At 44.2% G+C, this 14,212-nt stretch overlaps 1 protein-coding gene across 4 annotated transcripts in view; it reads right to left on the reverse strand.

Moving 5' to 3' along the window:
- Positions 1–14,212, reverse strand: part of NEDD4L (NEDD4 like E3 ubiquitin protein ligase) — a 358,982-nt gene that overhangs the window by 82,391 nt on the left and 262,379 nt on the right. The gene's annotated exons all lie outside the window — the stretch shown is intronic.

Below are 14,212 nucleotides of genomic sequence, written 5' to 3' on the forward strand. Positions count from 1 at the left end.
AGGAATCCAGCCTACCTCGTGCTGAATCCTGGCCTCTTATTTCTACTCTGCTAGTTTACAGAGAAAGTTTCTAATTCACAGATGCTAATTAGATGCTACTTTTCAAGTGTACTTGAAAAGCATTCTCTTCTTCCATTTAAAAGGAAGCAGCAGGTAAATATGAATGAGATTTATTGAAATGACTCGCTCCAAGCTTAGGAATTCCTTTTAGATAATTGAAAAAATGTGATGAACTGGAAAGCCATCTGTCTCCTCTAAACAATCCATACAGGATAACAAAAAAGTCAAAGTTACCACGGTTTGGGTATGCATGAAGAATGAGACTAGTCCCAATCCTTTTGATGAGATTTTCACTTCTTTTACTTTCTTAGCTGTATCTGCTACAACTCAACATGGAGAGGCCTCATCTAGCATAAAGCGGTAAAGAGAGTGCCCATAGATTCTGTATGTCTTACCAAGAGCAGCAGTCAGCAGAAGGCCTTGAGAATAATGACAGCCTTGCTCTCCAGCTCTCAGACCTAATCACGCTGCCCCAGTGACTCACACCAATGACAGTTACACAAGGAGTTAGGCAGTGTGCCTGTTAGTTCTCTATTTGGCTGATTTCACTTTTTTTTTTTTTTTTTTTTTTTTTTTTTTTAAGATGGAGTCTCTCGCTCTGTCACCCAGGCTGGAGTGCAGTGGTGCAATCTCAGCTCACTGCAACCTCCGCCTCCTGGGTTCAAGCGATTCTCCTGCCTCAACCTCCTGAGTAATTGGGACTACAGGCATACACCACCACGCCCAGCTAATTTTTGTATGTTTAGCAGAGATGGGGTTTCACCACGTTGGCCAGGCTGGTCTCGAACTCCTGACCTACAACGATCTGCCTGCCTCGACCTCCCAAAGTGCTAGGATTACAGGCGTGAGTCACCACGCCTGGGCTGATTTTGCTATAATTTTAAAGCTAATATAAATATCAGTAACTGTACTATTAAAAAAAGGAAATTCACTGAATATTGACCATAAATTGTCTGCTTAATGTGAGCAGAGTAGTGTGGCCACTTGCCACCTCTCCTCCTGCTGCTACGGCTGCTAACATGGGAAAGAAAAGACAATCAGCAGAAGGACAAGACAATCTTATTCAAAGCTGTTTCACAACCTGATAGCTTTGAAAGGCTGCCCCTGAACCATTAACCTAAGTGCATTTCAACGAAACTTCACAAAATATCTACATGCCCATGTTGTTTTGCCAGGGAGACATTTGAGTTCTAAACTGATAAAACAGGTTAAAGCTTTGCCCAGACACCAAAAGACAGGCACCCAGTACTAACGGCTGGCAGCTGGTCTTTATACAGTGCTCCCTCTCTGTGGGCTCTGTGCCAATGCTGCGTCTAGTCCTCGCAATAACCTTCAGAGGCAGGTACAATGATTGTGCCCATTTTACAGATGGGAAACCAGAGGTGTGTGGCTGAGGTGCCCATCAGCCTGTGCCCTTAACTGGCACTGCGTGCAGTATGTCAGCAACTGGCAGGAAAGCAAGGCGGTACCAGCTCTGGGCTTCCCACTGGATGCTGGCTTTAAACAGTGTGGATGAGAAGGGAGGGATTCTGATGATGGCACAGTCTGATGAGACTTCAGAGGGTTCTGGTAAAATGCTTATTTGCTATGTTATCTTTACACTACCTCCTACTCCAACTGTTCCTTTCCTCAAATGGAATACAGTTTACCGAATTCCCTGAGGTACTGCAAAGCCAGGAAACTTCACTTATACCTTTTATCACAGGTTCTCATTATGTTAAAAAAATTTTTTTAAAACAGTAAAAGATGAAGCAATTTGCCATTAAAGGAAACAGAAGGCTCTTATTTGTTTACATGAAGAGATGGAAATTATTTTTGAAACAAAATAGGGATCAAGTACAGAAATGCACATGGTCAAAATGAACTGGTTTAAACTAGTGTTTCACCAGTCAATGGAAGATGTAGTTGGTTGAGAGATCTAGGTTTCAAAAGATCCCACTGTTGCCAAAACTACAGAAAGTTCAGGCCATGTAAAATATTTAGGTTAGGGATACTACACCGATTAAAAACAAAAATGGCCAGGCATGGTGGCTCGCGCTTGTAATCCCAACACTTTGGAAGGCTGAGACGGGCAGATCACTTGAGGTCAGGAGTTCAAGATCACTCTGGTCAATATGGCGAAATCCTGTCTCTACTAAAAATACAAAATTAGACGGGAGTGGTGGCTAGTGCCTGTTGTCCCAGCTACTTGGGAGGTTGAGGCAGGAGAATCGCTTGAACCTGGGAGGCAGAGGTTGCAGTGAGTTGAAATCCCGTCACTTGCACTCCAGCCTGGGAGACAGGACTCTATCTCAAAAACAAACAAACAAACAAACAAACAAACAAACAAACAAACAAAAATGTCTTCAGCACCGCAGAGGAGATCTAACGGGATCAGAGAACCTCCTGGTGCCTTTATGCCACGGGGAGGAGCAGGCACGCTGAAGGAACACCTCTGTTTGATGTAAGAGGAACTGGGAGGTGTGCTAGTGTGCAGGATTCTGCCTGTGGGCCCTGGAGGGACAACGTTTGAGGCCATCCCAGCACCCTTAGGTCATCACCACCACAGTGCAACATCTCATACCAACATTATAAAAGCATTAATCAAATCAATTTTTCATGATTTCCAATACAAAATTATTTCCATCCAGCATCAAGTTAACTATAATAGCCTACAAAACCAAATTAACTTCAACCCCTATGGTGAACACTGGTATTTCTTGTGGTTATTTTTAAGTGGTAAAATGCTGTCAATTTCCAAGCCGTTACTTGCCATACGACTCTCAAGGCTGAAAATGCGCCCTTTAGTAACAAAATAATAAATGCTCCCTTCTAATGAGCCATCAAATATTTTCCCAGTGAAACGACAATGTAGAATGGAGCCCCTGAAACGTGTCCTATCAGGTAAAACAAAAATTCATATTCTGATATTGGAAAAGTTACATACACAAATAAAACACTGTCTCTTTTAGAGCTTGTGCGGTAAATACTGATGAACTACATTCAGGACTGCCGCCCTCCCCTTTAAAAATCACTATTAAGTAAGAAGAAGGGGACAAGTGGGCGCCCTGTTCATGCAGAGGGGTATGCTGCCACTGAGGGTGGATGCCACCAGGACCTGAGGCCCGGGGACTATTATAATCACTCCAGTAGAAGAGATTATAGCCTGTGGGCATTTCCCCAGATGTGAGTGCACACTAGGTCAAAGCTGTCAGCACTGATGTGGACGCCAGGCTTAGATGTCCTCACAAAATACTCAAGACTCAATTTCTCAAAGAACACATCTATTCAAAAAACAAACAAACAAACAAACAAAAAAACCAAAACCACAGGAACTCTTATCCTTAGGGCAGAACTGTACTTGGATGATGTGATTCAAATCTTACTATACACCAATGACCACCTCACCCTATTCCTTTCAAGACAGAGGCGGTGGTAGCAGGGTTAGGTGCACAGTGAACTTCACATGGAAGCTCAAAGGGAGAGCATCTGACTGTGCAGAAAGACAAGCATTAAAAGAAGGAAGGGCTACCCACAGGTCACACTGGGGTCCTAAAGACCCCCAGCTGGGAGCCCAGGGGGTTGAGGGTGCAAGGAGCTATGATTGTGCCACCACACTCCAGCTGGGGTAACAGAGCAAAAGAATTGGTGATTCTTGGTAAAATGACCCATGTGTATTCCTGGAGCTATGTACCAAGGTAATATTTTTAAGTTATGAGTTACAATCCCACAAATGGGACACAGGAAGTATTTTTTAAAGTTAAGCATAATATAGAACAGAAAATATCAGTGCCTCACATAAAACACAGGTATGTACTATTTTGAGGAACTCATCTCAGTTATATACATACATAAATGTGTGTACCAAGTTGTGATCTAAGGTTAATTTCTTTTTGTGTGCCATCAAAAGAATTAGAAAGCCACTCAACTACTGAAAATGAAAACCATCCACTATTACCAACTGTCTGGGGTTTCTTTTTTTTTTTTTTTTTTTTTGTTGAGACGGAGTCTCGCTCTGTCGCCCAGACTGGAGTGCTGTGGCTGGATCTCAGCTCACTGCAAGCTCCGCCTCCTGGGTTTACGCCATTCTCCTGCCTCAGCCTCCCGAGTAGCTGGGACTACAGGCACCCGCCACCTCGTAGTGATTTCAAAAAAAAGAAGTTTAGAGTTTCTTAAGACAAATGGAAGAGAACTGTAGAGATTTTAGAACATAGGTCAGACAATAACAGAATGTAAGCATAAAGCAAAGACAGCATATGATCAGATCTTTGTATGTTACAGGTCGAGGTAAATATCACAGCTGCCTCCAACACGAAGCCAGAAAAACAACCTGGGCTTTCCCAGCAGACTAGTGAGTGCAGCTAACCCATGAGCTGCTCCATTCCAAGCACAGGCCTCCGCAGGCTGACCCCAGTGCTGACAGAGGCCCTCAGCAAAGCACGACGCCAGCTTTGGCATTACAGAGAAAAGGAAGGAAGAATATTCCTTTTCCTCCTTCCACTTATCAGGTACATCAGCTTCTATCACACAATCAGAGCAGGGCTGTGGTTCAGGAAGAGGTAAAATGTTGAGTGTGGTTCCACCCACACTAGGCATTGCATAACCCAAGGAACGTTTCTGCACCTGGGTGGTGCCTCTGCCTTTCAAGGTGAATAGATTCAAAATATGTCACTGAAATTACCTTAAATAAGAGCCAAGTGGTATTCAAATAAAGAAAAAAGTGTGATGACATATTCTCTGAATGCACATATCCTACCAAAATTCACTTCGTATGCACCAGAACACAAAACCCAAACAAAATTCAAGTACTTTTTGGTAAACACACACAGGGATTTTACATGGCCAGCTCCTCTGCCATTTAGTTTTTAAGAAGTAAGGGACAAAATCTGCCATTCTGTTATACAGAGTATGGTGTGTCCTAGGGACACTGGTTCTTATTTATAACAACACACAAGACCTCCATGTCAACAAAGTGTCAGAGCAAATCTGCAGGACTTTTACAGGTCCGAGGAAAACCATGCTGGAAGGCAGCAGAACTCAACCCTGCTGGCTGCACCTACAACCAGGAAGGCCATCTATGTTGAGGAACACTTATTACTGAAGTTTAAAAAATTCAACTGAAGTTGGAGAGAGAGAGAGAGCGCGAGAGAGCAAGACTCAGAGCGAGAGTGAGCACAAGCGAAGAACAACTGTGCTTGCAGAGATTGCAGCAGCCCTGCAACAGCACCTGACTTTAACCCCAAAGCATAACTAGACCAGTATAATCGGGGCGGTGAGAAGACACTCCTTTGAGGGCTCAGAGGGAGTCCTGGTGGCTCCAGGTACTCAGCTACGACATCAGAGGATGAGGTGTGCCTGATGTCCCCACCTCCCTCTGGGTGGGTGGAGGTGGTTCAAGCACACTCAGTTCTCTGCCCCACTCCAAATATAAGCATATCCCAGGGGTGGGGTCAACTAATGGCCACAAGAATTACCATTTTTTTTTTTTTTTTTGCAATAGGAGCACTTGATAATCTGAACTTAAGACCCAGGAAACTGGGGGTGCGAACACTGGGATAGGACTCTGCCAACTAGATGCCCAGGTGAGCAGCACTGTTGTGCTTAGGAGCTTTTCCTCCTCAGCTCCTTCAGGCAGGGCTCAGCCACAGGCAGGAGGCATCTCTCCCCGCACATCCTCATCTGGACTGTCCACGGTTCAAGTGCTCAGCAGCCACAGGGTCTGGGGGCTTTGGAGCTCTGGACAGGACAGGACAACACAGTTCTGCCACGTAGCAGAGGCACGAGCAGAGTGCTGCAGGGACACCTTGGGGGAGCAACAGATTCTGCCAAGGGAAGGCCAGGGATGACCATGCAGGACAGAACTTCAAGCAGGGTCCTGAGCAGGAGTATGTAGGGAGGATGGAGCAGGGAGGACAGGAGTGGCCAGCACGGGAGCATCCGGCTGAGGGCTCGCTGACCAAAAGGTCCATGTCACCGATGAGGCGTGGCGGGGAGGGAAGCTGAGGCCGGGCCTCAGGGTCCCATATGGCTTGCTCTCTCAAGAGGACAGTCTCCTGGGGCAAGCGAAGACGCATGAGGACATTAAACAGGGAATAAGTGGCAAGGACTGTGTCCCAAAAAGGTGCCTGAGCAGAAGAGCTGACTGGAGAGAGAGCACTAAGGACAGCGCTGAGGACAGCGTGAAGTCACCCAGTTGAGCACCACAAGGGTGCGGCCCACTCAGGACACGGAAGGTGTGGTGTTCCCGCATAAGGGTTCCGCTCAGGGATGCTTCGTGTCAGCAGGTGTTTGTTCGCTGGGTGATGAGGGCATCAGGTAATGCCCACTAAGGCCTCAGTGCAGTGCCCATCAGGAGGGCTGCGAGCTGCAGACCAGCATTACTGACTTGACACTGCAGACCAGCATTACTGACTTGACACTGACACAAAGCAAACGTGGAAGACGGCGGAGGAAGAAGTAGCCCAAGGGAGGTGTGGCCAGGTCACTGCCTGAGACTCGCACTGAGCGCAGGACTGGCTATCCCACCATCCAGGCATGGAAGCTGCCTGCAGCACAGTCCATACTGCCTGTCACCCTGACAGTCACCACCTTTATTCTCCTCTCTGTGAAGAGATGTCTTCTCCTTTCACTCAGACATGCTTGGTTACAGATCTAGGGGAAACAACTGCCTCTTGAATGTTGTACTTTTTCAGAGGAGGGAAGAAGCCAGAGCTTGTCATGCTTACCGGTTCTGGGGCACAGCCTGGCATCACAGTTATCTGTTACATCTACTCCAAAGCTGTCCAGTTGCACAATGCCACTGACAGCTTCTTACAAGGTTATTTTATTTTTGCAAAAAATGCAGATGTAGAAACCCCTCAGGTAATACTGGGGTCCTGTTATTAATTGTTCCTCCACTGTCTTTCTTGTGAAAGAAATGCTAAATGTATTTGCTGAATAAACTGAAACATTTTAATGAATATAATATACTAAAAATAAGGCAAACATTTACATATATTCTACTTCTTACAAAGCAAACTGACATGAGATTGAACTTAATTTAAAAGTTAATTTGAAAGTTAATTTAGAAGGAAAATGTGTCACTGGGTTCTCTTTATAATATTGTTTAATTTTGTGCTTCTGGTTTTATGGTGCAATTTGTCTTAATTTCTCAAGATTTCAGGATAATTTTACCACAATAAGTGTCACTTTTCTACTCTTTTAAAATCAAATCTTCTGCAAGCAATTTTAATACCAGATTAAACGTATCAAGGAAAAAATAGCAATGATACTTCTAGATCCTATATTTTTTCTCTGAACTTAACTACCAAAGAACAGATCTTAATCTCAAATACTGAATGACAGACACTCTTAGTAACCACGCGGTGTCAAGAAATGATTTGGATTTGGGTAAAAGTAACCCTAAGTACACCAGTGGTTCAATGCCAGTTTTTACTTTGATTTCATTTTCATATTTATTGCTAAAAGCTCTTCCTCACATATCTCAGGGCATCTGAACCTCACAGTCCATCCCGCTGCCTGGCTGGCTCATAGTTGGGATATGTGGAATGTCACAAGCCAGCAACAACACATTACATGGCAATGGAAGTGCTGTGTGGTTTTATTCTTGAATTGTAATTACTGAAGGCTCTGAACTAGAGTCATATAGGTTTATGCAAGGACACTAGCTAACTTTTCATAAAGTCTCCATTAAACAGCCTCAATGCAAGCATTGGCATCCTAGTTAGATCTGTTCCAGGACTTCTCCTTAGTTCAGCTAAAGAGGGGTCCTTGTCACATGACCACAAAAAATTAGGCTCACAATTTAAAGGGTCAGAAAAATGGGACTTATTGGACAAAAAGGAAAAAAAGGAAAGCAGGAACTCTCTGCAAAGCTGGAGTCCTGCCAGTGTGCTTCCTGCCTCACAGACTGCCTAGGCGACAAGAGTGAAATTCCATTTCAAAAAAAAGAAGAAAGAAACTTGCCCAAGGTCACAGAGCTAGTAGGGAGTGGCCAAAACGTGAACCCAGGCAGTCTTCCATTGTGATGCAGAAGCTGTACTTCATGCACCAGAGTTGTAAGGAAAACATGAACAGGCTCCCCCAATCCCTGCTCAAAAATCCTAGTATGCTATGTTGTCATCCCCAACTCCATATCCCATCATGAATTACACTTGCCAAATCTTGCCATGTGCCCTTCTTCCCTCATCTATATTTTAATATAAAAACGAAATGAGTAACATATAAGTTTGAAAGAGAAAACAAATGGAACAGAATAGTTTTTATTCTTTTACTTCACTCCCCTAATGCCCTACCCCCCACCGCCCACACCCGATATCTTTTAAAGCAGAGCTCTTCAAACTGGAGCATGCACAGTTCTAGGGATATACAAAGACTTTCCAGGGGACTCGGACATGGGCAATTCTAAAGAAATCATTTTCTAGATCCTTCCATATGTCCTCTTCCTTGAAACCGATCTGGCCTGAGAATACTGCTTACCTTCTGCGGCTCTCCTTTCCTGCTTCCCCTTTCTAAACTAAACCACAACCTTCCATCCCTGCCTTTCCAAAGAAAGACGTACTCCTCACTCTTCTTGAATCATACACCATGGTCCACTTTGCTGGGTATAAAAGCCTCTGGAGGACAAAATGAATGAAGGAACGGAATCTATCATAAAGTCAAGTCATTAACTAGGTTGTTATAAAAACATTTCCCTGAAAACTCCTAAGTAGTTAAAGCCAAGTGCCCCCGCTCCCTCCCCTCCCCGCCCCACACCACGTAACAATTTTAGATGACAACAATGGAAAAGAAAAATTCCTTCTTTCCACACATCAGGTTGATGAGAAGAGTGTGTAGAGGAAAACTTCAAAGCTCTGTAAAGCAAATTAAGCCAAAGATTATACGTATTTTGAAAGTATACCATATAAAACAAGGATGTCCAAGGATGAGGAGACACTTCCATTAACTAGATTTTAGAGTCTAGCAGGTGCTTGTTTAGGCACAGAGTATGGGCCTCCTCCCTACAATCCACTGAAGACACGCTGAGAAACAGGGCCCAACTCACTCTTTTTCTAGTCTCTTGATGACAGAGTAACACCAGCAGGTACTGGGGCAGAATGTGCAGCACTGAGGTGTGCCGTTAACCAGAGGTGCCCGGGCTGCTTAGACACTGGAATCCCTGCAAAGTTCTCAAATCACTGTACCCAGGCCTCACCTCAGAAAATTAAATTTCTGGGGGAGGGGCTCAGTTGTAGGTGTGATTTAAAAGCACTCTACCTTATTCTAATTTTTGGCCAGGGCTGACTACCACTGGGTGAAGCTACCTGTTTTCCTTGTTCACAAAAGAGAAACTATAATTACTTATTAAACTAGTGGAGTGACACTGATCAGCAAACTAATACTAAATTGCAATCGCAGAGTATACAATAGGTTCCCCTCCTTCTCCAGCTCTCCTCACTTGTGCCTCTGTTGTTCTCCTAAATGAGAAATCACTGGACCCATTTACACATGGAGGTAAAAATAACTGCCTGGGCCCAGAATGCAGATGAGATGCAGAAGACGGTGCATTTCTGGCTGCCCCTGTTTGGAACCCCAGCGCTCTGGCCTGATAGGGCTGGGATATTAATAGGAGTAAGATTCACAGGTGTACAAAGCACAGGGATTTCACTAGTCACGGTGAAGGGATATCTGGCTGCCACTCTAATACTGGGGCTAAAAAAACAAATCCCATTTCAAAATAGAATCAGAGAATGTGATCCTTAGGCGGGACCTCAAAAGTCATTTAGTGCAACATATATCTTAGGCTTGTATCCTCATCCATCCCTGCTTTCAAGTGGGTGCTCACCCTGCTTAGCTCTGAACATCATCATTGATTGGATAGCTACCTACCTAATGGGTTTGTGGAAAGGGGATGGGTTTTGGACATATAGATGGCTAGTTTAAAATCCCATGTCTATCTAGAAGCAGCTGAACAACCAAAGGAAGGTTTCTCAATCACCAAAGGTCAATCTCATCCAAAGTGAGCATAAAAACCACTTTATCTTGCACAGTCATTGATACTAAATGGGACAATTAGATTCAAAAAATGTTCTTTCTTTCTTTTTTAACTGAGACAGAGTCTTGTTATGTTGCCCAGGCTGAACTGCAGTGTCACAAACATAGCTCACTGTAGCCTCAAACTCCTGGGTCCAAGCACTCCTTCCACTTCAGCTTCCTGAGTAGCTAAGACTACAGGCATGTACTACCACATCAGGCTCATATAGATAGCTATAATTTTTTTTTTGGTAGAGATAGGGTTTTGACCAGGTGGTCTCAAAATCCTGGGCTTAAGTGATCCTCCCACGTTGGCTCCCCAAAGTGTTGGGATTACAGGTATGAGCCACTGCCCCTAGCCAATAAATGTTACTTCTGACAAGCGTATCTCAAAGTTAGCATTATTAACATTTGGAGCTAGATAATTCTTTCTGCAAGGGCCATCCTGTGCTTCGTAAGGTATCTGGAAGCATCTCTGGCTTCTGCTCACTAGATATAGCAGCAACTGCCACCCCTCAGTTTTGTGCAACCCAAAACTGTCAAATGTCCCTGGGAGTCAGGTGTGGGGGCAGGGGGAAGAAGTGCTCCCAGTTGAGGACTACTGTCCAATCCTCCTCCCTCCCCTCCACTCTGGAAGGTGTCCATTCCATTTTGGGGCAACTCTATAAGAATGTTCTAGTAATCTGGTGCTCATTTTTCTTTAACTCCGATCTCCTTGAAACATCAAAATAAAAGTAATATAAGTTTCTGTAACTAGAAAGTGGCAGGACTAGGATTTGAACCAGACTCTCTTTTACTCTAACACTCAAGAGTGAAAGAGTTATTTGTTTCCACTGTTTCTTAGTGGCTAATCTCTACCACGGGTCAGGATGGCTTAATTTGAAGAAAGTTATGTCCTTATCCTCCAGCTGCTTTTCCTTTTGCCCCCAGAGTACTTAAAAAAAGATCAGCAAGCAAAGCTGCATGTACCAGAGTATTTCCTAATTAATGGGTAAAACAGCGAGTGTGACATAGTTCACGACGTGGCTGCCAGGGAAATCCCCAAGAACCTGAGACCTAAGGCGGAGCTCCTTGCACGACTGAGTTGTGTTTAAGATCAAGAGCAAAAGCTACACAGTTTCCAGAACAAGGAGCCAGGCCACACAGGGCAATAAATGGGAACACACAGTGGGGCTAGCATCAAAGCCAAGAAAGTCCAGGAACATGACAGGGGAAATGTGAGCGTGCTTTAGAGAAAATCCCAGAGGAGCAAAATGCCCCCAATATTAACTTCAATGTCGCATCAAAAGCCTTCAACAATCAAACTACCAAAGACAATAAGAATGAGCATCCTAGGCACCGACCTTTGACTCTTTATGTCTCAAAACACAAGATCGACCTGGGAGAGAAAAGCTCCATTCATTACTCATAACTTTTTCCAAGAATCACTGTGTACATGGGCTACAATTCAAGTGCCCATGCTTGCAAGTGGTTGTGCACCCCTGCTGCCATTTGGAAAACCCACCAGGATGAGTTAAGTAAGGCCCCAGGAGCAGGGTTGCCCAGTGCTGATGGCAACTGTCTACTTCACTTTTGCACTCTGATGCCTCTCTTGCCTCACCCTAGTGCCAGTTCTGAAATCCGCTTCTGTTGCACTGCCTGCTCTCTACTGATGACTACAAGGTAGAAGAGACAAGGAAAGCACTATCTCCAAGAAGTTCATCATCTTGATGCATGTGTTCAAAGTCACAGGTGGAGATCTGAAGTACGCCGTGGAAGGGGTCCTCCCAGGCCTGGGGCATGGAGTCTTGGGACTGTTGCTTGTTGGGAAAGAGCTAGCTAAATAGGCACCAATCCTTCCCTGGACGAGGGTCCTCATCTGGAAAACGGGGCTAAGACCATCTGCACGTTCTATTTCATAAACTGGTACATATCTCAGATGTTAGGGTATATGAAAGGCTGCTGCAAGTTACTATTGAATGTTATTAAGCTACTGTTAGTGAATATTTTAAATTGACTGTTGAGAAACAGGAGGAGTAGTGGGTCCCTGCCAAGGCTGGCCAACTGGAAAGCATACAGTTATTTTCAGAAAGCCAGTGGTTCAATTCATCTGGTCTCCAATGAAGGAACTATTGTGTTGCAGAGTTCAGTGTGTGCAATTTGAGAAACCTGTTCTATTCTGTGAGGACAAAGTATATGAAAGAGCTTTAAAAAGTGGGATGGAATGTTAGAAAGTATCCCTTAAAAAATAACTTCATGAAGCAGTAAAAGGTAGCATAAGGAGCAACATGCAAGACTAAATAAGGCTAAAAACCTTGGTCTAACTTCAAAATGGGGACACTCTCTTGGAATTTTAGAAATGACTTCTTTTTTTCTCCTTTAAAACATTATCTAGTGGGAGGCTATTCACCAATGCACAGACATGATACCCTCATGAGGCGATTTATGTATATACCGGTTGTATGAAACATAAAGCCTACAATCCCAAAGAAAATTGTGTCATCAATAGTAATCTCCTCAGGCTAGACTACAAAAGATTCTGGAATCTACAAAGTAACTGGGACACCAACCAGCATGAATCCAGGAGCTTCAGTGACATTCTCTCGCCATGCTGAGGTTCTCAGTGAATCCCCCAACCACTGGGGCAGGGGCAACAAGGGAACATGATGTGTCCCATCACACTTCCAAGTGCACACAGGTGGGCACCTCTATAGGGCGCCTGTAGGGAACCAAAGGGCATGGCACCAGTGGTAACTCACCTCTGATGACAGAGCTGGGCTTGGGGCCTGGGCACAGTTTCCTGGTCATCCTAAACATTAATAGGTATTCTGCATTGAACTCCATGATATTTCAATGGCTAGAACTAAGGCCGCAGAAATACCCACCACGTTTCTATCTTATGATTCACAGACAACTGCTTGAAAAGCACAGGCTGCTCCAACAGTCACAGGGATCCTGGCAGAAATGTTCGGCTGCGCTCACTCTGACCCTGAGTAAGCTCCCCAGCCTCCTGAGTGTCTCTCAAGTGGAGATAATAGTTTATAATCCAATGCATTATTAGAGGAATCATGAAGATATGCACTAAACTAGCATAAGGCCTAGAAGAGAGCAGATGGCTGAGAGGTAAATTAAACTGTTGAACTGTTATTCTACAGGGTACCTTCCTGGAAAGAAAACTAGAGAGAGTGACACATTGCAGGGGGTACTTGGGAGCTGGCCTACATAGTCACAGCTATATAGACGATTCCCACAAAATTCTAACCTTCCCATTGATCAAAGCGCCCAATTTCATTAAAATTCAGCTTCCGATGGCTATATTCAGGGGCTGAATTTTACTAGAACACGAGGAGGAGAAGGGATGAGTGAACAGCAATGGCCCAGGAGTTCAGATACTTGGGGCTAAACTGATATATTCAGACACTTAAATGAGCTCTATAGGTTGTCATTCTTTTATCGATTTAATCATTTGAGCTCTTCTTCCATAGTTGAAAGGAAAGAGTACTGAGAGAGTTAAAGGAACCTGGTGCCTAACACACTATGGAACCCAAGGGAAATCATGTAAACTTTCTGTGCTGTATTTCTGTGCTGTATAAAACGTGGGGCTAAGACTCGGCAACTTGAAGATTCTTTACACGTGTACAGTTTTCAGAGCTTATGAGATATACCTTGCTGTAATAATACCAGTTTCCTTTGCCTTTAGTGTCTATTTTGGACAAAGTTTAACTGAAAAAAATTATCTAATAATCTGTAAATCAAGCAATATGCACATGCTTCCAATTTAGAAACTGAGGAGCAAATCTAGTAAAGCAGACAGAAATGCACACCGCGGCAAACCCTGCCCACTGGGCCACAGACTCACTCATCCTGGAACCCCCTGCACCTAACAGAGCTCAGCATATACTGGAATTCGGTAATACTGCACTGAACTGGGCTGGGACTCTCTGACTGCCATGTGCAAAAAACTCCAAGCATGGCCTCTACAGAGTTTCTCTGCTCCCATTCCTGAATAATTCTGAGAACTGAGTGCTGGGAAAGACAGCAAAATGAGCGTGGCTCCGTATTCTGTCTTTTGCTCTATTCCTGGCCCCGCAATCTTTTTGGATGGTGACTTGGTGTAGTTATTTAACTTCTCTGAGACCAGTTTCTGCATTTGCAAAGCGGGGATAACAATTATGAAGTGGGG

Source organism: Chlorocebus sabaeus, chromosome 18 (genome assembly GCF_047675955.1).
Source record: "Chlorocebus sabaeus isolate Y175 chromosome 18, mChlSab1.0.hap1, whole genome shotgun sequence".
Taxonomy (NCBI): domain Eukaryota; kingdom Metazoa; phylum Chordata; class Mammalia; order Primates; family Cercopithecidae; genus Chlorocebus; species Chlorocebus sabaeus.